Source organism: Mustela nivalis, assembly GCF_964662115.1.
Source record: "Mustela nivalis genome assembly, chromosome: 17".
NCBI classification, from domain to species: domain Eukaryota; kingdom Metazoa; phylum Chordata; class Mammalia; order Carnivora; family Mustelidae; genus Mustela; species Mustela nivalis.
The window spans coordinates 54,555,765-54,582,667 of NC_139036.1; the positions used below are offsets into that span (position 1 = coordinate 54,555,765).

General features: G+C 52.9%; 1 protein-coding gene and 1 long non-coding RNA gene across 14 annotated transcripts in view; one reads left to right on the forward strand and one right to left on the reverse strand.

Moving 5' to 3' along the window:
- The window catches only part of SLC39A11 (solute carrier family 39 member 11), a 395,845-nt gene that overhangs the window by 22,995 nt on the left and 345,947 nt on the right, over positions 1–26,903 (reverse strand). The window lies entirely within an intron of this gene.
- LOC309851847 lies at positions 2,817–6,552 on the forward strand. Its single transcript, XR_014304952.1, has 4 exons — positions 2,817–3,093; positions 3,639–5,457; positions 5,686–5,839; positions 6,402–6,552. It is a non-coding gene; the product is annotated as an uncharacterized lncRNA (long non-coding RNA).

The window sequence follows — 26,903 nt, forward strand, 5'->3', positions numbered from 1 at the left end:
ACAGCAGCGTGAGAGGGGGACACGGCCTGATGTTAGGAGGGCTCGGAGGGCCTGGTAAGAATTCTCTTTTAATTGTGCTAAAATTCACACGGCTCACTATTCACTGTTCCAACCCCTTCTCAGTGGATAGTTCAGCAGCATTTAGTACATTCACGATATCGTGCAACCACCTCCACTGCTGAGTTCCAGAACATTCTCATCACCCCAAAAGGAGACCCCATGCTCATCGGCCGTCGTCTCCTCTCCCTGTCTCCCCAGCCAGGCTCGCACTAATCCGCTGTTGCAGCAGCACAGAAACAGGATCATAGGCTGTGTGACCTTCTGCGATTCGCTTCCTTCCCTGAGCACGTTTTCAAGGTTCATCCACACTGTATCCTGTATCAGTACTTCGTGTTTTGGTAAAGATTTATTTATTTATTTGAGACAGAGGACAACAGCAAGCACATGAGTGTTGGGGGCGCGGGGAGATGGAGAGGGGGAGAGAGAGAATCCCAAGCAGACTCCATGCGGAGCGCGGAGCCTGACTTGGGGCTCGAGCTCACCGCCCTGAGACCACACCTTAGCTGAAACCCGGAGCCGGATGCTTAACCGACTGAGCCACCCAGGCGCCCCTCAGTACTTTGTTCGTTTTTGTGGCCAAAGAACATTCCTGTGTATGGACAGACCTCATTTTGTTTATCTACTCATCCGTGGATGGGCACAAGAGTTGCTACGAACGTGCGTGTACGGGTGTTTGTTCGCAGACCCGTTTCAGTTATCGGGGCCCGTGCGGGGAGCGGAACGGCTGGGCGGAGCCAGTGGGAAGGATCTGGTGCTTGTCTCGGAGTGTGGGGAGGCCGTTCAGGTTGGAGCCACATTATTAGAATCATGTTTTGAAGCGTTCACTGTGGCTGGCATGGGGGGAGGGTCACGGGGAGGCAGGAGGGGCCCAGGTGGACGCGGGAGGAAGGAGAGAAGCGGCGGGTCCCACCCCACTCGCCGCTTTGGCCCCTGCTGGGGACATCTCGTCACAAGTGAGAAAGAGCCATTTTCCCTGTTGACATTTTCCCCTGAAATCAATCACAGGTGAGCCAAGAGCAGAGCCCGTTCTGGGCAAGACAGGCATGTCAAGCGGATCTGAACTTCTTCCCACCTGGACAACGAGAAACTCACTGGCCTCCAAGAGCTTTTCATAGTCTCCTTTGGCCGAGAGCAGAGCCCCGTTATGTCTGAGGGAGCCTCCCCTTCCAGACTGTTCCCTGCGCTGGGCTGTACACCCCAGTGCTTTGCCTCCAAATGGGAGGTGATTTCCACCCTAAAGGAAGCTAAGCCTCAGCTGTCTTTAACAGTCCCCTTGTTCATATAAACTGCCTGACTTCTGAGTCAATCTCAAGCACAGGGTAGAAGTTCAAAGCTGCGTAACCTAAGACCTATAGCATCCCCCCGAGGCACCCATTTCTTTAAGACTCTTCACAAGGAGTTATATTCATTCCTGTTCTGTCCTGGGAGCAGCACAGGAAAAAGCGGGCACCAGACCCTCAGACAGGAAGTGGGCCATGAGGCCAGGTCACCGGCAGAGTCTCGAGGAGGCTGTACTTCCTGCAAAATCTTCCGGGTGCCCTCTACATTCGAATTCATCACCAGCAGCTATGGGCAAAGGCCCCCCTGGGTGGCTAGTTCTCCACAGGGCCCGGCTGGCAGGAAGGAACGATGCGCCAATGAACGCATAAGACAGGCGCACCCACGGAGAAAGAAGGGTACCCACGATCGCTTTGGTTTTGCCGCTCCATTTCTTCATGGCTGATCTGGAGGGTGGGGAGGACAGCAGGGATTTTGCACCGCACCCCTGGCCTATAAAAGCTCCTCCTTAGAGGCAAAGGGGTGATCTGGGGAGAATCCCATGGAGGTAAACACAGAGCCACGAAACCAAAGTGTAGCCAACAGATTTGCCACCAGAGGCTGTTCCCAGAGTATCTGCAACTCCATCATTTGCATCTTCCCAGGGGAGCCTGGGCCCCAGGATTCCTCTCGGAGAACTGGCAGCTTGTGGCTCAGCCTTCTAAGAGCTTAGAAGATTTCACAATCAAACTTTCGGGAGTAAATATTTGCATTGACTCCCAAGAACGATTTTCTGCTCCAGCTCTGGCCCCCAAGGGTCATTTCCCGGGGCCCGCTCACAGCTCGAGATGATCTGCAGGCTGTGTCCAAAAGTGGATTTGCCAGGCTCCCTGGACAGCTCGTGAGTCAGAGACTGGGTTCCTCGACTTGCTTCCTTGCCTGGGAAGCATCTGGACTCACCACACCAGGGGTCAGCGGAACATCTGGCGAAGTCAACGGTGCGAGTGTCCGGCCTGTGGTCTGGAGGCTATGCCCAGGCTCGTGGGACAGGCAGACAATTTACGAGCAAAGTAACACATCATAAAAGCAAGCAGCAAATGCAAGAAGCCAACAAGCCAGGACAGAAGACCTTTCTTCCTGACCAGGGATGCTAACAGAGCCACCTCCCTGGGTGGGGGGCAGGCCTGCATGGCCGGTCTTGACAACAAAGGTCAAGGACAACTCAGGGGACTTTCCTCAGGACCCTACAACACTACTGGAAACCTGGCCTCCTGCTACCTGGGTCCCCAGCAGCTGGAACTTGCCAGCATGTGTACGGTGCACAGGCTTGGTCCCAGGTTACCTGGGGGGCGGGTGATGACTCATTCAGCTCATGAACCACCTTTTGGCCTTTGATTCTGACTAAACTGATACAGGATGGACCAGGCAATGGAAAGAAGCCATGCTGAGTAGGAAAAGGGCTTCTATTAAACCCTGCTGCCCACAAAGACTTACCAACTTCCTAAGTGCCGGGTTCCATGCTCGGGATGGGAAAAAAGCCAGCAAGCAAACACTTCCATGCAGGGGAGCTGAGGTCAGGGCTGGGGAGGACACGGCCGTGGGAGCTGATGGTGAATTTCCGGGAGGATCTCACTGAGACGGGGTGTCCACAGTTCGACTCGGAGAAGGAGAGAAATTGAAACCAAGAGCCGAAGAATGAATGGGAGGGGCAGCAGTTTAGAGAGAGCGTTTTGGAGGATGAATGCTCCCTGCAGAGGGCAGAGCAAAGGCCTGTGGGTGAGCACGATCTTTGTGTTCTGAAATCTGAAAGGTCCTGAGTGGCTGATGTCTACTGGGGAATGGGGGTGGGGTGGGGTGGGGGGGGAGTGAACTTGAACTTTACTCCAAACACAATGAGCCCCAAGAGGGTTAATGTCAGGAACACGGCGAAGGTTAGTTTTCACAATGGGGCTGAACTAGGCCTCTTGGGCTGTTTGGCTGGCCTCCCCGTAACATGCCTACAGATGCTAGTTGGGCACCAAGGGCCAAGGAACAATTCAGGAGCCTGGGGAACTTTTGGATGTTGAAACAGCCAGATTTCAGTTTTCTGCACTAAATATTTTTTTTTTTTAAGGATTTTATATATTTGCAAGAGAGAGGGAGAGCACGAGCGGGGGAGGGGCAGATGGAGAGGGAGAAGCAGGCTCCCTGCTGAGCAGGGAGCCTGATGACGGGCCGACCCCAGGACCTTGAGATCAGACCTGAGCCGAAGGCAGATGCTTAACAGACTGAGCGCCAGGAGCCCCTTCTGCATCAAATCTCTCCTTGCCCCCCATCCGCAGGGTGACTCTCGTCCCCAGGGCCACCACCGTTTACCACAAGACACACTTGGGAGTATCCAGTCCACTAATGGGAGACTCGACCTCCCTTCTTCGCAGCTCTGCAAAGAGGATATCTGCCTTTCTCCTAAGCCTGAGTGACCCCGCGACCCTGCCCTGTCGCCGGCGCGCTCTCGGTCTGCCACAGCTGTCAGGGGTCACCTCGTCTGCTGTCACCGGCCCCTCCTCCGGGAGCCGAAGGAGACATAGTCCAGTGTCTAGAATCCTGCTGGGTGGCAACAACACTTCGTAAGGCTGGCTGTGGTCTGCCCGCAATTTCAAAGAGCACTGATCCTGGATCGCGCCGTCACCACGCTCCCCCAGCTCTGGGACCCCACGAGATGTGTTACTACCGTCCGGCTCTCGCTGGTAAAGACACCCGCAGCCTCTCCAGCCGGTGGCCCTCCCGTCCACATCTTGGAGTGCCCATTCCTCCAAACAAGGCCCTGGATCGGCCTGGCAGGTGGAGCTCCCTCTCTGCCCGGGTACCTGGGGGCTTCGGTCTAGACAGGTGGTTGACCCCCGGGGCCAGGCCTCTGTCCACCTCTTCTCCAGGGGCTGCTGTGAATGCTCATGCCCAGGGTGCCCACCCGAGATACTAGCCTTCAAGTTTCTAAGGGGATTCTGAAAGCAGACTGACAGCCAGCAGATTTCTCTACTGAATGGGTTCAAGTTGCAGTAAAGGGGGTTGAAATGAGAGTGTCCTGCAGGTAGGGGCGTAACGGGACTGCCACAGGCAAGCAGGTCCATCCCTCTGCTGCCTGCCATGAGAGCAGATCTGAGCTGCCCGGACAAGCATCCGCACCACTGCCTTGCAGCCAGGCAAGTAAGCCCGGCTGAAGGAGGAAACCAATCGTCTAAAATCTTCTAGAATAGCTACTTTCCAAATTCATGAGGCTGGGGAAATCCTTTTCTCCAGATGAGTTCTTGAGAGAAGCCCGGCTCCCGCTTCGACCATGGAGACTTTGGGTGGCGGTGGGACGCGGTCTGCAAACCCTGGCTGACACAGCAGAGGCTAAGCAGAGAGTCACGGCCCCGTAAGGGTGAGGCTCGGAAAGGAGAAGATCTGTGACACCAGCAATGACGCAGATGACCAAACAGTAACAGAAGCCACCTGCTACTGAGCCCAGACCGAGCTCAATGCTCTGCGTGTTCTCCTCCTGAGCCTCCAGATCTTTCTACTATGTTACTCCAACTGGACACAAGCAGAAACTGAGGCTCCGAGAGGCTCAGTGACATGCCCAAGGCCATCCCCCTGGAGAGACATGGCCTGCCGCTGGGAGTCTCCCGCTTACAACCGAGGGCATCAGAGGGCCTGCTGGTGTACAAGGATCGCATGACTCCTCTGAACGACGGCCTGCACTGGCCCCACATTGGGAAGAGCCCAGCGGCTCCCGAGGCCACTTGAGCTGGCTGTCAAAGGCTCTGGGCTGATTAACTGTGAACTTCAGCAAAGACAAGTGTGCATTGACGCCGCAGATCTCTCACAGGCCTGTTGGGGCCTGTTTCCGCCCTGTGAATGAGGAAGCTGTGCTTTGCAGGCGCCCACAGAACAAGAATAGGCCCTAAGATGCCTGAGCGCAGGGCCCAGGGGAAGTACAAAGCATCGCCATTGTTGGCGACGGAAGCCGTGCCAGGCGCAGGGAGGGCGGCCCGGCGGCCAAGCATCACTGCAGGAAAGGAAAGAGGTTAATATTTTTCTGGGCAAACAATGCAACTTTTCTAACTGGAAAACCCGCAGCCATGACCTCACACTGGACAAGAACCTCAACCCAGGCCGGGCGTGAGTAGATCTGCGGCTGGGCTGCCCTCCCCCTGAGACCAATACCCCTCAGAAGGCTGCTTTCTGAGTGTGTGTGTGTGTGTGTGTGATACAGTAGCTGCCCCCAGAGGTCCCCCAGCGGCCCCCCGACTGGAACAGGGCTTCAGCCCGCAACAGGAAGAGATCCTTCGGGCAGGGGCAGCTCACAGACCTCACCGTGGTCTCTAATAGTCTCATCATGTCCCACAGGGCAAGGGATGGTTTCAGGCATGCCAGAGGGGGCAGGGAGGCTGACAAAAGCACAGCCCTGGGGAGCAGCTGTCCCATGGAAACCTCTGGAGCAGATAAACCAGACCAGACATTCCAGACACGCAAGGGAGCGTGCCCTCCCCGGAAGGCGCAGGTATGCAAAGGGTCACTCTGGTTTATGTGAGATCTCGTCCCTGCACACCCTGAGACCTCCTGGAGCCTCGTCTCAAAGGAGCGATCCTCTAAATGGAGATGTTAAGCAGGAGGGCGGCCTGGGGATGGGGGAGCACGTGGGAGCTTTTTCAAAACATGGATACCAGCTCCCTGGGGAGGATGCCTACTGACCAAGTTCCCCAGGTGATGCAGTCCTCACCGAGGGCCACCGGGGTGGGGAGAGACAGAGCCACCTCTTCAGCTCAGGTCCTGGCACATCCACCTCCCAGCAGTGACCTTGGGCAAGCCACTCCCTTCCCTGTATCTGCCTCTCTGTGCGTAAGATGTACGGCCCCATGTCCTGTGTGTCTGGGCACGTGTCTACCTGGCCCTGGGTCTAGCCCTTCTGAGACTGCCCTGTTTTTAAGGAGGCTAACTAGTCCAACCCTTCGGAAACGGGCGACCGGGCATCCCAGCGATGGGCCTAGATACAAGGGTTAACATCAAAATTACATAGTAGCCAGAGATGCAAGAGCTGATTTTTTTTTCTCCTCGTCCCTCAGGACGTTTCCCTGCTGGGAGCTGTGGGTCAAAGCCATTCGCTACTGCAGCTGCTGAGGATTAATGCCACGAACGTCACGAGAGTAGCATTTTTGAGAATTCCTCCCAAGTGGAAACTAAATGCAAATAAAGCCAGTGTCGTCCCTTGACTCACCCGCGACTCATGTCCATGTGCGGGTGTCTTCCGTTTGTGGACGTTCACCCACAACCCCCCCCCCCCCCACGCCCCGCCAAGCACCTACGGCTTTCTGGACCAGGTACTTACTTCCCTCCCAGTTAGGACGCTGTCAAAATGGGGTTGGTTGGGCTTTAGAGGGGGTGTGACTCCTGCCCCTGAGGAAATCAGGGAACAGGGAACAGGCTTCTCCCAGCGAACCGCCGGGAGCTCTGGCCTGCCCAGGCCGACTGCGGCTTGTCCCCCGCCTGCCTCGACGTCATGTCTACACCTCCATGCTGAGTGCATTTTCGTAGAACTGCTCAAATCCTCGGGCCATGAGGTGGGCTGGGTGAGGAGAGAGAGAAGAGGAGGGACGGACACACGTACTCGGGGTCTCTGAGTCGCTGCGCACACGGCCCGAGGGGGCTGCGGGGAGAGGGAGGCGGAGGGAACGGCACTGCACGTCCTAGCAGCGTCCTGCGGCCTCGCTGGCTCTCGGGCCTGCACGGGGCTCGGGCCTCTGCACGGTCTGCTCCCTCAGGCAGGAGCTGTCTGCCAGGAGGGGGTGGCGGTAACACGATTTGGGTCCACCCAGCACTAAAAGAATATTAAATTCCATCAGCATCCCGTGGGCTTTATCAGATGCCAAATATCTTCATATAAACCAAACATCTGGATCGATTTTATAGTAGGGAGAGTCCCCCCCATGGAAATGGAACAAAACAAGGAATGACCAGAATCCAAAGCGAACTGTCCCCTGCCCCAACCTCAGTCTAAGGCGAACCTCCCAATTCAGCAGGTACCTCAACCACCACTTACCTGGGCCCACCCTGCTCCCCGGCTGCCCTTAGCCCCAGGAGGGTATGTGAGCCCTTGGCTCCCCACGGGCCCTGCCCTTCTCCCGATCTGCGCAGGCTGTGGACAGCCCGTCCAGCACGCCTGTGGCCCAGGGGACCTACTTCCTTTCCTCCCTCCCTTCCTCCCGTCTTTAATCCAAACACAGGGGCTCCAAGATGGGCAGAGCTGCCCCCAAAGCACTCTTGAACCAGACGTGGCCCAGATGCCGGGAGGACCCTGGCCTACAGAGAACTCATAAACGTTATTAAAATATTTTATTTAAAAATGAGATCAGTAAACTGTCCGCTCCTTGGGTGGTCCCCGAGTAGCGAGCATCTTGCCTTCCAGAAGTATGAAAGACGCCTGGTTATCTTAGCAAAACTGCTGTATGCTCAGGAGCCCAGAGCTCACGTGAGCCAAGGGAACTCCAGGCTTCCCAGCCCCGGGCCCAGCTCTGCCACCCAAGCTGCTAAAGCCATCTTCCCCGAGCAGACTACTCCTCTGCTCCCAAACACTCCATAGCTCCCCACTGTCCAGGGATCGCCAAACGCTGGCCCCAGGCCAAACCTAACCTGTCCTGCTTTTGTAACCAGAGTCGAGCTGGCACACAGCCACACCCGCCCATCTCTACTATTTGTGGCTGCTTGGGAGTTAAAAGGGCAGAACTGCGTAAATGCCACAAAGCCTAAAATGTTTGCTCTCTGGCTCCTTAGAGGAAAAGATGGTCAGCTTGCTGGGCCCTCCTTGCTGCTCTGCCGTTGTGAGGGGACAGTCTCAGTCGGGGCCACGCTCAGGGAGTTTGGAGGGAAGGAGGGGTAGGAGAGAGAGAGAGAAGGCAGTGTTGGGGTCCCCAGCCTGCAGCCACTTGCCTGCTGAGACATGCCGGTCCCCAAGACCAACACCAGGGTCTCTGGGTGCTGTGCGGCCGACCTCACAGAGTCGTGTTAGCCTGAAGATAGGACTTTATTCTGAGATGGCACCGATTTCTTGCTCACGGAAACCATCGTTGGAGAAGCTGGAATGTGCTCCTTCGGGACACTTCCCTGAGCTCTGGTGTCCTTTGCAGCTTCCTGCACAGGCTCCTGTTTCATGGGCTTCAGAGGAACTGTCCCCTCGATGTCCCCCAGTTACCACAGTCCCTGGGCCCTCGGCTGCTCGCCACTCTGCCACCCCTGAGGCGCCTCCAGGGTGCTCCCCTCCGTGGCCCTCGCCACCGGGGAGCCCCTGGTTGGGGAGCTGACCTGGCTTGGGGGTTCCTCAAGAAAGAGCCAGTTCTGAGGGGTGACAGACCCTGACCCAGCTGCAACTTGGGTCCCCCCGTTCTGGGAGCACCCCCAGATCCACCCGTCTGCTGTGGGGTTGCAGGTGCTATGCTGGAAGGGAGGGGGTCTGTCTGCTGTCCCTCCCCTGCCGCCTGGCTCTGTCTTGTCCATTTTGTCCTCTCCAGAGGCCCTACGGCTGGCTGAGGACCGGTGGCAGGAAGAGGCGAATAAGGCTTGGACAGAGGAGGTGTGGGGGGGGGTCGTGTCGGGCTCTGTCCGCTACGCTCTGAAATCCCGTTTCTCTTTGACGAGCCCTAGGCCACCTATAGAAAGACCGCGGCTGGGGCCGGCCAGCTGCTTGGCCCTGGGCTGCCCTGCAGAGTCGGCTGGCCTTGATTTGTGGCCTGGAGGCGGTGGGGACTCCCCAGATACCCACTCTGCCTCTTCCTCCTCCCAGAGCAAGTCCTTCTCTCCCGCTCCCTCTTTCCAAGCCAAGGGCTGGCTTCCCTGAACTGGGGAGCAAAACTGTCCTGGACCTCTCGTTTGTTCTCTCTTCCCTCAAGAGAGATCTGCCCCTTTCCTGGGTCTTGTACTGAATCCTTTGATTCTCTCTGGAAATCACGGGAGTGGCCTACACGGAGGTCAGAGGTCAGGAATGCCAAGAAGGGCAGAGATGGGAGCTCCACACCTGGTCACCGCACCCCCCTGGCTACCAGATGCCCGTGTTCCTTACCGGATTCCGGTCTCTGCCTCAATGCCTCCCCGCCCCCCCGCAGACCTCCCCTGAGCACCAACCCATTTGCTCCATGCGCTCTGCCTCATGCCAGGCTTGATTTTTGCCGTTGAATTTCTGTCCTGCGAATTTGACCTTATTTGGGAAAAGGGTCTTTGTGGATGTATTTAAGTTAAGGATCTGGAGCGGACATCAGCTGGGGTTATCTGGGAAGGCCCTATATCCAATGACAAGTGTCCAAAGAAGAGACAGACAGAGGAAGGACACAGGGCAGAGGACAGGGCCACGTGAGGACGGCGACAGAGACGGGCCTGCCGCCTCCCAACCCAAGAGTTGCCTGGAGCCGCTGGAGGCTGGAAGAGGCAAGGGAAGACTGTCCCCCGGAGCCTTCGGAGGGCGGGTGGCCCTGCCCACACCCTGACTGCAGACTTCTGGCCTCCAGCGTGGGGAGGGGACCCATCTCTGCTGCGTTAAGCCCCCCGGTCTGCGGTAATTAGTTACGGTGGCCTGAGGAGACTAGTCCGGGGCGGTGAGGGGTGGGAGGGAGCATCTGTCACACCTGGACGCCAGGTGTGGCAAAACAGACCCTGGTGCGGGGCAGAGAGTCTGCGAGGTGAGACAGATAATAATTAAGGAGAGAGGAAAAGTATATATAATTACAGGCTGCGAAGGGCTCCGAAGGAAACAGGTTGGCTGGTGGGATCAAGAGTGAACGGAGGTGGGGGGGGGGCGCTGGAGAGGAAGGCAGGGTCTTTACGAGGGGCTGGCATTTCCGCGGGGGTCTCCGGGCTGGGAAGGAGCAGGAGAGCGTAGGCCTGTACCCGGGTCCTCCCCGGGTCTCCTCCTGGATCCCGACCTTCGCCTCTGCCTCACACGGCTCCATCCTTCGAACCACCCCCACTGTCCACCGCACCGACAGAGGATCTTGCTTAAAAGCACAGAAAAGGGGGCGCCTGGGTGGCTCAGTGGTTAAGCCGCTGCCTTCAGCTCAGGTCATGATCCCAGGGTCCTGGGATCGAGCCCCGCATCGGGCTCTCTGCTCAGCAGGGAGCCTGCTTCCTCCTCTCTCTCTCTCTGCCTGCCTCTCTGCCTACTTACGATCTCTGTCTGTCAAATAAATAAATAAAATCTTTAAAAAAAAAAAAAAAAAAAAAAAAAAAAAGCACAGAAAAGAACGGCCACTATTTCAAAGGGGCCCCACCGGGACAGCTGCGGGATGGGAGGGGGCGGCTACTCATTCCCACTCGACAGATCGGAGACCCAAGGCCGGGAGCTTGAAGACACCCTGCATGGGTTCACCACCATCAGACTCCTCCAACGTCTGCCCTTCTTCCCTCTGGGCTTCTCGGACATTCGTCACCATGCTTGTCTCGCTCAAGAGCCTTCAGGGGCGGCCCACTGTCCGGCATTCAAAAAGAACCCATGCTCTTTAGTACAACCTCACTGCCTCTAACTCTGCGACTTCCATGGAAAATTTCTTCTAATTTACTGCCATTCCCCATGAAGAATTTTCCAATTTGCCCATAGAGGCCTACTCGCCTTTTTTTTTTTTTTTTAGCATTTCCATAAATTTGTTTTTATTTTTATATTTTCAAAGATTTTATGTATTTGTTGGGGAGACAGAGAGAGCAAGAGAGAGCAGGAGCAGGGAGCAGAGGGAGAAGCAGGCTCCAGGCTGAGCAGGGAGCCTGATGTGGGGCTCGATCCTAGGACCTGAGCCAAAGGCAGATGCTACCCTGACTGAGCCATCCAGGCGCCCCTTTGAACTTGCCTTTAACAATCACACTGTAAATTATATTGCACATAACTATTGTAATGATCTTGTTACTTTACCATTATCTATCTTCCCCAAGCCCTGCTGCATTCTGCACTCTTCTAGATGCTTCCCATACAGCACTGGCTTATTTCTGCGGCAGCCTTGTGAGATCTTCAGCATCTGTGTTTTGGACCCCAGTCCAAGGAACTTAGGACCCCAGTCCAAGGCTGGCGATGACCGTCTGTGCCCTTGTGTGTCCCGTGACACTTTGCCCACAGAATTCTTGTCCGTTTTTTCCCCTAACAATGACACCCACTTTCACATGGCCTTTCCTGGTTTTACAAAGTACTTCTGTATATGTACTTGGACTGCAAAGCTTCCCTGACCGCCCCTGGATGAAGGTGTCCCTCAGTGTGCTCGCAGGAAGGGCCCAGGGTAAGGCTGGGTCACAGGAGGGAAGCGAGAAAGACTTTGGCTCCCTGCCTCCCACAATCACCGTCCATGCCCACTGTCGTCAAACCATGTCACAGAAACCAAAAAGCCAAGGATCCAGAATGAGGAGTTCACTACATACACCACGGGGGCAGACCCCTGGGTTCGATCCCTTCCGGAAGCCTGGAGTCACAGCCAGGGGATGTGTCCCATGGTGGGGACCAAGCCCCCGAGAGGAGAATCCACGACCCCAGGATCCCAGGAGCTCTGTAAATGCTCTTCTGTCTGACTGGATCGCTACGGCCATCGGGATGATGGGCCTGGGAAGGAGAAGACACAGGGCGCGACGTTCTGCCAAGGTCCCTGGCCACAACCCCGGGGCCGGCAATTTATTAGCGGGACAGGCTGTTACCATACAGACTCTGGTATCACAGACACAGCCTTGTCCAGTAACAATGCTGCCTTTCAAATTGTTTTCCGCCTGGGACACTGGATTTATAAACTGAACTGGGGACGCCTTGTTCTAAGTGGGCCTGGTTTAGGAGTATCCTGATAAGATAAACACAGATAATGACCTGCTGTGTGCAGGGGGGGTGCTTTACTATGTGTTTCCATGTCCGCACTAACATGCACACAGCCTGACATCTGCGGGCTGCTGATCAGATCAAAGGGAGAAGAAGGGGGGAAAAAAAAAGCCATTTTCTGGAACTCGTTCCAGAAAGGAAGTTGGATGTAATTATAAGATGTTAGGTTTGTTTCTCTCTAAACAGCCCAGAAATGCATTGATCTGGTTACTTCCCAAATGCGGGGGGCTTTAAAGCTGTGTCCCGTGCGTTCAGCGTGGTCAGGCTCGGGGGAGGCTCGTGGCCATCAAGGGTAATCATTGAAGCTAGGTGACACTCCCATGGGGTTTGTTCGTCTCCTGTTTTTAGGTATGCTTGCGCATTTCCATAATAAAAGCAAAAAATAAAACCAGGTAAATCTCGGTAAATGCTTACTGAAGCTGGTGATGAGCGTAATGAGGTTTATTATAACGTTTTCCTTCCCGTATGTTTGTTTACAACTCTCCAGGGTAAAAGCGGCGGGGAGGACTTTCGCTGAAAGGTGATGCCTAAAAACCCCTTTCCTCTCATTCGTTCACTCAGTCATTCAACCAACATTTCTTTGTGCCACATACCGTCCCAGGTGCTGAGAAACAGCATCAGACAGGACAGGGGGGTCCCGGACTCCCAAGATCTGATTATCCCCAGAATGCGAATACTCCTCCGGGGTGAACATCTGGCCAGTCCTCCAAGGCAATGAAGGCTACCTTTGGGGGCATCTGTGGAGGGGGCATGCGATCCCTCCAGACTTTGCTGGGAGTTGGGAGGAGGAGGGGGCAGCTCTGGCCTGGCTCCTCAGAAATCATCTGTTACAACCGAGAATTCTGGAGCAGGACAGAGGGGATAGGTTTCAGGGAGCCCCCCAAAATGTGTGACGGGGCCCTTTCATTCATGTCACTTTCCGATCACAGCCACCCCCTGGGGCTGAAAGGCATTTCCCAGGAGGGTCCAAGGCACCTCTCCCCTTGGGGGCCGTGCTAGCAACACTCAGGACACAAGGACACACAGCTGTCTCTGCTGTTTTCAAAGCTCTCTGGGGACGGCGCACTGCTGAAATCCAGGCTGGCCAGGGGCTGTGAATGTTCTCAGTTTTAGAGCAGGGGACAAAAGCCTTCTGTGCTGCTCTGTGCTCCCTTGACTATACCGCCCGTGATTCATCATCCCTGGCCCCGGCACGGGCAGCTGAAAGCCTGGAATGACCAGATTTCTGGGTTGCCACGTATGTGCAACCTTCGGGAGGCTGTTTCCAGAACTGACACTAACAGTCAGTCCACAGGAAACCCCGTGGGGTAGTTGGTTGGCTCTGGAGCCCTTCCTCAGATGTCTTACCCAAGGCCGTGCAGAAAATGAGCTACAGGGTCTCTTTGAGAACAGGTCTTGGGAGGGGAAGGTTAGGGATGTAGAAATCCCGGCTTCAGGTCATGGGTCCCCAGGGCACTTCTAAGGCCGGAGCACTAAGATGTCACTGGCTTCTCTGGCAGGAGAGGGGCATGGTTTCGGCCAGCTGCCTTTTTTGGTAATTTAAAGCTCATATTTTGCATCTATGATTGTTCTCGTGCATTCAGCTGGGACAGGGAGCTTGGTTCAGGTTTTCTGGATAGTTTGGGATGCAGAAGTGACCCAAGTCTCAGAATCACAATCGTTTTTCTCCACCTGGGGGACTCTAAGGTGGCAGGAGGAACATCTAGCGCATCAAACACCTAGAGGCATTTACTGGTTTCTGAGCATCTCCTCGACACAATACCATAAAAGGGGCTGCTGGGGAAGGGGCTGGGGAAGTCAGGATGGCACCGCCCCTGTCCCTGGGTCCCACCGTAAGCTGAGCAGGCCCAGCAAGGTGGGAGAGGGCTGCGGAGCCGACATGTGGCGCCCCCCCTGCAGAGCGGGAAGCCTGGGGCTGCTGACGGAGCACGGATGTCCCAGCGCGGCAGGGAGGGACCCTCTCACATTCCATCCCAGCGGCACAGTGTGGAAACTGTGGAAGAACTGGCCACATCTTGCCGTTCTCATCCAGATGTTTGGCATGATTTCGGCATTACCCCAATGCCTCCCAGGAGGTTAGCGACCTGGAGTGCTGCCTGGAGAGAGGACGCTGGCCAAGCCTCTGAAGTGTGGTTCTGCAGGAGACTGGGAGCAGCTGGTCCCTTTCCACTGGGGGAGGGTGTGCACAATGGTTTCGAGGGGGGTGGCGCTAAGTAGGAAGGCGTTGGGGCCAGCGAGGGCTTTTTTGGAAGACGGTAAGTAACGCCTTTAGCGGAACACAGGCGTTTCTTGGCGAGAACACAGGGCTCATTTACCCTACACGCACCAATGCATGCTCTATGCATTTATACCAATTTGCATGCGATTTCAACTCTGTTCTTCTGGGTCCGAGGATGGGAGCCTATTGTTTTTGATTTAACCAGCACCTGGCAGAAGCCTGGCACATAGAAGGCCTTCAAGTGTTGGAAAGATGTACCGCCTGGGATGATGGTTTTCAACCAGGGAGATCTGGGCCCCCCAGGGGACACTGGGCAGGGTCCGGAGACATCTGGGCTCCCAACAGTGGGAGGGGGGCCTCTGGTACCTGGTGCAGAGAGTCTGGAGATACCGGCCAACAGCCTCCAATGCATAGGCTAGTCCCCAGGACAAAGGGCGATCTGTCCCGAAGACGGACGGAGCCCCGTTCTGGTGATCGCTCTTGCATACAAGCCTGGGAGAGGGTGTGGGTTTCTCCTTTTCAAGGCATTTTAGGAATGGATTCAAGCTGTCCTTGTGGGTTTAGGAGTCTGGGGGGTGGTGAGGGAGACTTAGATGGGCCACTTGGTCCCTTAAGCTCCGTCACTGCTCCGTGTCACCAGGCTGCGGACTGTCACATCCCCATTCTTCTGCCTCTTCCTCCTGCTCCGGTTTGCTGCCCAGGTTTTTCCCGAAATGTTAGGGGGTTTCCGTCAGCAGTGGATCCTGTCCAAACCGTCAGGCAGTGAAAAGTCCCTCCCGTGGAATTCATGTTCCTGTTGTGTCTGTGTCCAAGAGGGTGACAGACGACAACACAAAGCCTGCATATCATAACCAAATCCCTCTGGGCACAAGCCCCAACCTGTAGCAACTTTCCTGGCCAAGTCGTGATGTGCAGAGCTGATGGCCTTTTCGTTAGAGCAGTTCCGTGGGGGCAAGAGGTGGGAGGGCTGTTAGGGTAAGAACACAGTGAGCCAAAGAACGCCTTGGAAGGAGCATTTTTCCTACAGGGTGGAGGTGACATCAGCTGGGGTGACACCTGAGGGTCAGGCTCTCAGAGCATCTCTAGCCCAAGGGCCCCTGGTCATGCCTGGGTCTTGACACCAGGCCCGGGAAGCACACATGGTCAGAGTTCCTTGCTCCAAACAACTTTTCTGATGTGCTAAATAAAGTAGCTTTCCTATGGCCACACTGAGTCTGAGTTTAAATCCTTCTCAAGAAATGGTGACATCCTATTGCCAAAAAGATAGACTCAGTGTTTTTAGACACCAAGACCCCGGATGAATGCCTCCTGCTGCCATGTCTCTTTGGAACAGGCTTGGAAATTAACTCTGATGATCCCTATAGACAGAGGAATCCACTTCATAAGAGTGAAAGTGATTATTTTTCCTACAGAGTACCTACAAGACGCGAGACACTGCTCAGAGCAATTGACGTGTACTAACTCATTAACATAAAGGAGGTCATCTGATTGTCCCCAATTTACAGATGAGGAAACCACGGCACAGAGGTCCAAGTATTTTATTCGTGACCAGGCTAGTCAGTGGCGGAGCATGCATAGACTGGACTCAGGGATGGTGGCCTTAGGGTCTGGGCTCTGCTACCTCCCTGGAGAATCAAGCCCCAAGTCCTCAGTTGTCAGACTAAAGAAGTAAAGGAAGGTGCTACACTCACAGGTCCTGGGAAATAACAGTAAAAAGAGGACGTGAGTTTGTGATACATAGGACAGTTCATGAAGCCCGTTTCTTACGATCTCCAGTGGGTCCTGCAAGGTCCTCAGTCTGATGGTGGCCCCTGGGCAGGCCAGGACACTGCCCCAGACAGCCAGAGCAGAATCTCTGCAGTGTGTTCCATCCAAGAAGGACCAATGAAGTCAAGCAGGAAGGACCAAGAGGATGAAGGCCCCCTGTCTTGGACAGACCAGGCAGCTCCCCCTGGGGAGCCCTCCTTGCCTGCTCTCAGACCGTAGGAGTTTGACCAAGGCTCCAGTCTGGGCTCCAGGAAGCAGTCTATGATCCTACTCTGGTAGATGACCATCATTGGTTCAAAGGGTTCAACTTGGGATGAGCTGGTTTAATCAGACCTCAAGGGAGTTACTGAGAGGACATGACCTTATTTCTGTTGGACTTGAACCTGGGAGGTTCACAGGGCTGTGCTGTCAGCAGGAGGCTATCCTGCCACCATAGAAAACCCGAGAATCAGCCAACATTGAGGACAGCAGAGCCTAAAGAGAGAAAAATAACCAGAGGCCTGATGATATCATTGATGCCCTGGACCAAACCGTGTCTGAAGCTGACTAGAATCCCTGGACTTTTCAGCTCTGTGAACCAGTTAATTCTCTTTTTAGCTTAGGACAATAGGAACTGTGGTTCTGTTTCTTACCAATGACATAAATGAACACTGAGAATATCTCGTTAAAACAGCTGCACAAAATGACAGTACAAACAAAAGGTTGATATCCAGGATCTATAATGAACTCCACAAACTCAACGCACACAAAACAGGCAAACATATAAAAAAATGGGAAGAAGATATGAACAGACACTTCTCCAATCAAGACATATAAGTGGCTATCAGACACATGAAAAAATGTTCATCATCATTAGCCCTCAGGGAGATTCAAATTAAAACCATATTGAGATATCACCTTACACCAGTTAGAGTGGCCAAAGTTAGCAAAACAGGAAACAACATGTGTTGGAGAGGATGTGGAGAAAGGGGAACCCTCTTACACCGTTGGTGGGAATGCAAGTTGGTGCAGCCTCTTTGGAGAACAGTGTGGAGATTCCTCAAGAAATTAAAAATAGAACTTCCCTATGACCCTGCAATTGCACTCCTGGGTATTTGCCCCAAAGATACAGATGTCGTGAAAAGAAGGGCCATCTGTACCCCAATGTTTATAGCAGCAAAGGCCACGGTCGCCAAACTATGGAAAGAACCAAGATGCCCTTCAATGGACGAATGGATAAGGAAGATGTGGTCCATATACACTATGGAGTATTATGCCTCCATCAGAAAGGATGAATACCCAACTTTTGTAGCAACATGGACGGGACTGGAAGAGATTATGCTGAGTGAAATAAGTCAAGCAGAGAGAGTCAATTATCATATGGTTTCACTTATTTGTGGAGCATAACAAATATCATGGAGGACAAGGAGTGTTAGAGAGGAGAAGGGAGTTGGCGTAAATTGGAAGAGGAGGTGAATCACGAGAGACTATGGACTCTGAAAAACAATCTGAGGGGTTTGAAGTGGCGGGGGGTGGGAGGTCGGGGTACCAGGTGGTGGGTATTATAGAGGGGCACAGATTGCATGGAGCACTGGGTGTGGTGAAAAAATAATGAATACTGTTTTTCTGAAAATAAATACATTGAAAAAAAAAAGAAGTTTTAAAAATTAAAAAAAAAAAAAAAAAAACAGCTGCACAAGTACACTACACTGGGAACGGCACATGTTGGGAACAGAGCGAGGAAAAGGTTGGTCATCAAGATCCCTGCTCCCTCCCTCCAGACCTGTACATGAAAGGAGAAGACAGACTCTAGGAGAGCATAGGCAATATGGTTGCCTTTATGGGAACTGTGCTGGTAGGCAAGGTGACCATCTGTGGATGTCGTTAGTAAATTCATGGGATTCGTTCCTGTGCGAGTTGTTCACTGAGCTCTCCCGACTGTCTTAACCACAGCCACGATGTTCCCTTGATACCAACTGGCATTTGCAGTTACAGGCTCTGGGTGACAGGTTGGATGGATAAGGGCAGACGCACTGGCCCACTTCCTCTACCTGAAGGTCGGCGTAAAGGGCTTAGCATCCCAGCAGATGGAGGGCTGTCGGCTCTGTGGCAAAGGCTGGGCCATGTGTTTACTAAAGCAAAAAGCTCTTCCGTGGGCCATTTGCTTTACGAATTCCAGACTGAGAACATCCAGAGTAAAAATCAAGCAACTCATGACATCCTCCAAGTGATTCTATCCTCCATCTGTTGTTCAGCCCCCAGAAAGCCCTCAGTAATTTTCTGTTCCCCAAGACGCATGGCCTCAAGCTCTGTGCCCTCCCTGGGAAGTCTAATTTGAATGCAAGGGACCCACGGGGCAGATGGGGCCCCAGGTGTCTGTGGGCTGCTGGAACCGCCGAACAGCTGCCTGCCGACACCCCGGGTTTCAGATGTGGGGCGCCGCGGTTGGTTTCCTCGCTGACTGCATTACTCATGCCTCATTTGTCCAGTGCCCTGAAACAATCTTTTCGGGACGCATTTGGAAACCCGAGTCTCTGTGGTTTGTCTGGGCTGGTTTCTATTTGTAGAGAAGGAGAGTTTGCTTGTCTAGGGCGCAGAGAGAAATGGGCTCTGCAGAAGTCACGAGACGCTTGGTTTCCTGGAGGGGTCTCCGGGAACCCGGATCCACACAGAACGCCTCTGTTCCCTCGGGAAGCTCCCAGTGGAACGGAGGGGGAAATCTTGCCAAATCTCTAGTGTCCATCAGTGATTCCTAATTCTCAGAGAACTCTCTGGCAAAGAGAGATCAGGAAACACACCGCAAGCCTAAAGGGCAGTGGCAAGCAAATCATTACGGAGTCTGTTGGTAAACAGACCCGGAGAAGACAGATGAGATCAGCTTGCTCACTCTTGCCTGTCAGACAGAATTTAATACCATCCTGTTTCTGTTTTTCTTCCCCCCATGACCCAAGTTAGAGCTTGCTTAATTTCTGTTTACAGTGTGGGTCTCACGGGGATGGAGGGAAAGAGAGGTCGCCAGAGGAGAGGGAGGGGGAAGTCGAGGGAGGACTTACCTTCTCAGGGAGAACACCCTAGAGACTGGTTGTTCTTAAGCCTGAGTATAAAAGACACCTGAGGAGCCGAGGCCTCAACCCAGCCCCATTAAATCGGAATCGCTGCAGGGGAGGACCCCGATATCAGTATTTTAAAGCCCCAGATGACCCCAATATGCGGCCAAGGTTTAGATCCACGCTCGAGAGCTGTGCTATCCAATATGGCAGCCATGAGCCATGGGCGCCTACTGCGCATCTGAAACCTGGGAAATCCAAATGGAGACGCGCTGTAAGCGGAAAATGCACCCCATACTTCCAAGAGTTAGCATGAAAGAGAGAACGTAAGCCATGTCGTCACTCCTAATTTTGTTGCACTGAACCACACCATCAACAATTCTGTTACACTGCTTGCAGCTGAAGTCTGTGCTGAGTGAGACAGTGTGTATGTGGAGAGGCAGGAACATGTGGGCGGTGCTGTGGAGTAGGTCAAAAATCTACAAGGAGCCACTCAAGGAAGAGAAAGAAGACCAACTTAATACAGCAGCATTTCCATTTATATGGGACATAGAAATGATCTAAATCACGTCCCTTGGCACATTCACACTCACATTCACGTGGTATGTTTGTTCTAAGTATATCGAGGTTAGGCCATGTCTCATTTTCTTTCCCCCAAAGAAAACATGATTAGGAAGGCAAAGGCTACAGTTTGGAATAATGGTTTTCCGAGAAAAAGACGAAGTTCAGTGTTGAAAATTCTTTTTGTCCATTCTTTTCAAACGTGGCAAAAGATACCCTCAAAGTACAACTGGTTTAAACAATAAAGTTTTCACTAGCAAGAGGCGAGTCAATAGAGTTTAAAGATAAACAAGCAATCAATGATAGTGTCTGCACAACAATGATGACCCATACGGTAATAATCTTGTGTCAGACGTGGTGGTCAATTTGTGTGCTGAGTCTGATGTAGGGGACCAGTCTGCTCCACCCCAGCTTCCTGTGGTCCTGCCCAAATTCTGCACCTTGGCAGAGAATTTCTTGAGCAAGCCCAGAAATTCTCAGGCGGGATGGTTCATTTTATGTGCCACCTAGACTAGTCCATGGAATGCTCAGTTACTCGGACAAATACCATTCTGGTTGTTTCTGCAGGGGTGTTTTTGGATAAGAGTAACATCTTAAATGGTAGACGAAAGCAAAGTGTCCTCTATAGTGGGTGGGTGGGCTACATCTAATCAGTTGAAGGGACTGAGAAGAAATAAAAACGGGACCCTCCCCAGAGTGAGAAAAGATTCTCCAGCAGACTGCCTTTGGGCCGGAATGGTACCACTGGTTCTCACACCTGCCAGCCCGCACTGCAAGTTTGGACTCGCTAGCCTGCACATGCACATGAGTCAAGTTCTTATAACAAATCTCGTTCAGTTTATGTACACATTCTATTGGTTCTGTTTCTCTGGAGAACCTGACTAATGCCATGGGTCATTCCTAAAGTCTCACCTGCAGCTGGTTACCTCCTAACATCAAGAATGATCTCAGACTGCTCAGAAGTAGAGACTCAGTTTCTCCCCGTGGTGGCTGGACCCACAGCAGGGCCAGGGCCCGCGTGCTCCTGGCTAGACCCACAGACGCTGCCTGGGGGATGGGTACTGCAACTCATGAGCATGGGGGGAGGTGGGCTTGGACCAAAGCAGCCGGGGATGAGAAGGTATCATGAGACAAAGCACGTGCACATTTCTTCTCTCGCCCCCTCTGCACCTGCCAACACGCTGTTCTGAGACTCAGCAGTCTCCCATCTCTTCGAAGCAGGTCTTCATAACCACGGCTGAGCATCCAGATTTACTTTTTTGAGAAGCTACGGCCAGCTCAGCAATATGCCTCAGTTTACTTTCTCGCCTTCCTCGTGCCATTCACCTCCCCTGCCCCCACTCTGCTTCTCTGGGAATAACACCTCCCAATACATGTTAGTGTGTAAACTTTGCCTTGCGCTCTGGCTTCTAAGAAATCCAGGCTAAGACAATCAGCCTTTTTCTTTTTTTTTTTTTTAAAGATTTATTTATTTATTTATTTATTACTGGGGAGGTGCAGGAGAGAAAGTCTTAATTAAGCAGACGCCTTCCGAGGAGCCCAACATGGGGCTCAATCTCGCGACCATTGAGATCACGACTGGAGACAAAACCAAGAGTCGGACACTTAACCGACCATGCTACCCAGGCACCCCAGCCTTTTTCTATTTAAAGCCATTTGCATGCCCAGGAAAAGACCTGGGCTCTTTTTTGTTTGGAGTGCCCAGAAGGATCGGATCAGGAGCGGGGACGCAGACTGCTCCTCAGCCTGTTGAACACGGATGAGCGGAGCCACGTATCTTTTCTCTTAGAGTTAACTGCAATGTGACAAAAAGAGGTGTATCCAGGAGAAGAAGGGGGAGAAGGAGGAGGGGAGGAGGAAGACGAAATAAGGAGGAAGACGAGGGGGAGGAGGAGGAGGAGGAGATGTTCTAGGCCCAACTGAGTTGTTTATGAGGCTGTGGGTTTTCCTGCTCCGAATTTCCCGTGTCCTTTCAATGGACGTCCCTTCTCACTCGAGCTAGTTTCTGATCAATCTGAATTTAATTCCATTATAAGCAACCTGCCTTTTCTATCTGGATGGGTTTGTGACATTTTATTTATTATTGTAATACAGAAAAATTTCCAGGATACGCCTAACTATGAGTTTCTTTTCACTAAATTCACCTGAAATGTGGTAAGTCCTCCTGGGCTTATCCTCAGATATCCCCCTCCCCCGTCACCCCCACACACCCAGGTCCCAGAAGTTATATTTTTTTAATTATACTTAGGTTGTGAGGTTCCTGTTCAAATTGATCTGGCTGCTTCTCTGGGAACCTGCAGAAATCTCAGGGCGACCTATTCTGCAACCAAAGCGATTATGTACCCTGTATATCATTTTAATCTATTGCTTCCGTCTTCTCCCTTTTTTAAACAGAAAGGCAACATGGAGAGAACATTCGCAGGATGGCTTGGCTCCAGTTTAAACCTTGGATACGGCCCTACCAGAAAGCAGTGTGATTCTGAGGTTTGAGTTTTCAGTCTGCTTTGAAAGGTTTCCAGAGCTTTGCTTGGTGATATGAGGAACCTTCCACAGAGCTTAAAGGTAATCCTCCCCTGGAAAGCCGTAGCACTTCCTTGTTTCTCCATCTACAAAGACCCTCGGTCAAAGGATATGCTTTCATGTAGTTAACTCAACCGCAGAGGGAAACAAATTTCACCTTGAAAGTCAATACCATGGGGTCGCAGCGGACACGTGATCGGCAGCGGGATGGGACAGGCCAGGAGAACCAGGACCAACGATATGGACAGGTGGGAGGAGTGGGGGGAGGTGAGGTCAGTTGGTATCGGGATGGGACGTCCAGGAGGGGAAACACAAGTCTGGATTCTGGCGTAAGGGGGCTGTGGGAGCGGGCAGCACCAACGAGGAAGGACGAGTTAGCAGCTCCAAATTCAAGCAGACAGGACAGCCTGAAGAATCCAGGTAAAAAGAAAGGTGGAAGAGAAGAAGCAGCTTCAAGCAGGCCAAATGTTCCATCAGCGCTGGGGGCGATGCGGCCCAGCATCCGCAGAATGAAAAGTGAGGACTTCTTCTGTACCCACAGAGGAGGGGGGTAACGGGGTCAGAATCCAAACTGGAAGAATTCAGAGCCAGAGACCTGCAGCCAAGGTCACAAAGGGAGTAACGAGGTGCCAAGCGCAGGTGAGGGGTCGGAGAGCAGGTCTCCCCTCGATACTGAGCACGTATCTTACAGAGCAGGAAGCACTCCGGCATTCTTGGAGCAGCAGGCGGATGGGAACGTTTCTGAGGGTAGGTGCCCACTGCTCCGGACAAATGGAGGCTGTGGACCACACTGATCTTCAGACAGATCAGCAGGTGCGAGGTGAGACCTAAATGGTTCTCATACCGCGGTCCTGCCGGACAGGTCCGCCCTTCTCTTCTTCCGCCCTTGGAATCTCAGTCTCTGTGAGAGACGCTAACATCTCCCAGCTGTACACATCCCCCCCAAAAGGGGCGGTTTTCTAGTTGTTCTCATCTCCTACTTTAAGTGGACTCCAAGTATTACCCCGACACCAAACCTAGACAAAAATATCACAATACCATGTACAAATACGGATTCAAAATGAATTAAATACTTTAACAGCCTAAACTATGAAACTAGAAGAAAATGAGTTCATCTTTATGACCTGGGGTCAAGCAATGGTTTCTTAGATCTGCCACCAAAAGCACAAACAACAAGAGAAAAAAGAGAGAGACACTGAACTTCATCAAAATGTTTAAAATCTATACTTCAGAGAACACCTTCAAGAAAGTAAAACAAAAACAAAAACAAAAACAAAACAAAAAACCCATACATAGAACATATGCAAGTCATGTATGTGATAAATGCCTTGGATCAAATGTATCCAGAACTCTTGCCACTCAATAATAAAGTCACTTAATCCAATGTAAACACTGGGCAAAGGACAGTAACAGACATCTCCCCTAGGAAGTCATGCACACGGCCAAGAAACACTTGGAAAGATACTCAACATCTTTAACCATCAGGGAAAACCACAGGAGAACCACAGCGGCATCCCCCCCGCCCCCAGGAAGGCTGTCGTCCAGTCAGACAGCAAGTGCTGGTGAGGGTATGAGAAATCGGAACCCTGCTTTCCTGCCGGTGGGAACGGAAAGTGGTGCCACTGCTTTTGGAAGACAGTGTGGCGGTTCCATACATGTTACACGCAGACGGGCCGTACCGGCCAGCGACTCCACACCGAGGTATCCACCCAAGAGAAGTGAAGATAGTGAAAACCCGCACACAAATGTTCCCCGCAGCACTCTTCACAATGGTCCCAAAGCAGAAGCAGCCCGCATGTCAATCAGCGAATGAATGGATAAACCAAATGTGGCACTTCCATACCCCAGAGCGTCATTTAGCCATAAAAAGAAGCAGAGTTCTGGTACATGCTACAGCATGAATTAATTTTGTAAAAGCTGCACCGAATGGAAGATGTCCCTTACAGAGGTCTATGTGCTACGTGATTCCGTGTACATAGACATACATGCAATGTCCCGGAGGGAAGTCTACAGAGAAGAAAGCAACTTAGCAGTTGCCAGAGATTGAAGGGTTGAGAAGAAACAGGGAGCGGGGAGTGATGGCTGAAGGGTAGAGACCTCCTTGTTGGGGTGACGGAATGTTCTAGAATTGATTGTGGTGATGGCTGCACAACTCTGTGAATATACTAAAAACTGTACACTATAAAAATGGGTGAATTATATGCTGTGTGAATTACATCACAATAAAACGGTTACGAAAATGTTATTAGGTATATTTATAGTGGTTATAATAAACGTTAATTTCTAAGCTGTTGTCAGGCCCACTGAGAGGCATGCTTTGTCAGGTACCTTTTTATTTTGGCTTTCCGTCGGGGAACGGGCCCCAACGGTTCACGTGGAGTTACTGAGATGCCCACACACTCTACGGCACGCCAGTCGTAGCGATGACACCGCAGTCACGTTCCATGACATAAACTGCTTGTGTGTTACTAACAGCAGACAGCACGGAGGACGTGAAGTCAGAACAAAGAGACATGCTCTCCCAGTGGCGAGCCAGGCCGTGGAGAAGCTTCTACTTCATCCTGCCTTTGCACGCCCCAGCCACAGATAAAGGGACACAGCCGCAGCCATAAACAGCCATGGCCCCGCTGCTGAGCATGTCCATAGCTCCACAGCGGAGCCCCACCCAAGACCTTGACCTTCACTTGTATGTACTTGAGGCAACCCTGTCTTTAGATGCAGAAACTGAGGCTTAGAGAAGAAAGCATGCGTGTGAATGCTGTGTTTAGGCTCCAGGGAGCAAGACCCCGTTGTGTTTATGGGGCTGCCACCCCGAAACTGGCAGGAAGGTGGGGCCCCCCTGAGGCCCGCTACATGCACTTCCTGTCACTATCCCAGGTTCAGATCTGGGGTCACCGAGCTTCCCACCTACTTGAAGAGGAGGGAACATGGCTTGATGCAGGAGGCCAACACTGAAAGGTTCATTTGGCCAAACAACAGACAGAAAAGTCTGGGAACACAGATCTTTATACACACATACTCAAAACCACCTCCTCTGGCCTCACTGTATCCCTCACCCCTACTTTCTCTCCCCAGTTCCTTTCTGCTCCCCCTGGTGAAGGGCCAGGAGAACAGTGCAGCCACTCAGGGGCCCCAGCACCAGGAAGGTTAGGTCGAAAGCGCACACCCGAGCACTGGGGCAGGGTCAAGGGCTTGGGCCCTAGGAGCCTGTGAGGGTCTGCGCTTCTCCAGGCAGAACCCCTATGCCCGAGGGGGCCCAACATTAATTAGCAAATAAGAAACGCTGGGCAAAGTTCCTTAAAAAATAAAAATCAAATGTCCCTGCGATCGATCCCGCAATTCTACTTTTGGGGAGATGCACAGAAGAACTGAAATCCGGGTCTTGAAGAGATATCTGTGCTCCCACATTCGTAGCAGCCTCAACGCGACAGCCAAGAGGTGGGAGCAGGCCGGGCGTCCGTGGGCAGACGAACGGATGCCCAAAATGTGGCCTGTACTGATGGCGGAATACTGTGCAGCCTTGAAAAGAGAGTGAGTTCTGACCTGCTGCCCCACGGATGCATCCTGGCGACCTCGGGCTCTGTCACAGAGACAACAGGCCGTGTGACTCCACTCATATGAGGTGCAGACTGAGTAGTCAAGTCACAGAGACAGGCAGTAGATGGCTGGGGGGCTGGGGCGGAGGGGAGGGGGGCTTGGGAGGCTCTTGTTTCATGGGGACAGAGTTTCCATTTTGTAAGACAACAGAATTCCGGAGAGGGATGACGGCGACGGCTGTTCAACAAGGCGACTGTACTAAGTGCTGGACTGCACACCGGAAATGGTTAGGACGGTGGATTTTTATACTATGTGCATTTTAGCACAACGAACAATTTTTAAAACAAAATGCAACACCATGATGGGCTGAGAGAGAACTCAGGGAAGAAGGAAAAAACGTTTTTTTCCCCATTTTTTTTTTCCAAAAGATTTTATTTATTTATTCGAGAGTGTGCGCGAGCACGAGCCGGCGGGGGGAGGAGCAGCAGGAGAGGCCGACTCCCCACTGAGCGGGGAGCCCCAGGCGGGACTCGAACCCAGGACTCTGGGATCATGACCCAAGCTAACAGCGGACACTTCACCGACTGAGCCATCGAGGCGTCCCCACCACCACCTTTTTCCTGCTTTTAGAACAAGGGACCCTGCATTTTCTTTCATTTTGTATAAAGTCTTGAATTTTATGTAATAATCTGCCCTCGTGGAAAATAAAGCTGGCGTTTCCTTCCTTGTCGCCCGTCTGTAATGAAATGCTCCCCTTAGGTCAGAGACTCGGGCTGGGGAAGCATAGTCCCTTTCTTGGGGGACAGCTGAAATGGGGGCCGAGGGGGCCTTAAGCTCCTCTTCCCTCCCCATTTCCCTTCTAGAGCCGCGGCTCTTACGCTGGCGCGCTGCACAGGGGACGGTGCTCAAAGTGCCGCGTGGGGCCCCAGCCCTGAGCCCGGGTGTCTGGAGCAGGGCTGTGGAACCACGTTCTGGACGGTGTCTGGGCTGGGACTAGCCCACCGGGTCCCGAGCCAGTGTTTGAGAAGCGCTGCTCTGGAATCTGGAGAGGAGAGACGTGATAAACCCCGACTTCTGCCTCCTTGGAATGCCAAGACTTGCTCTGCCTTGCTCC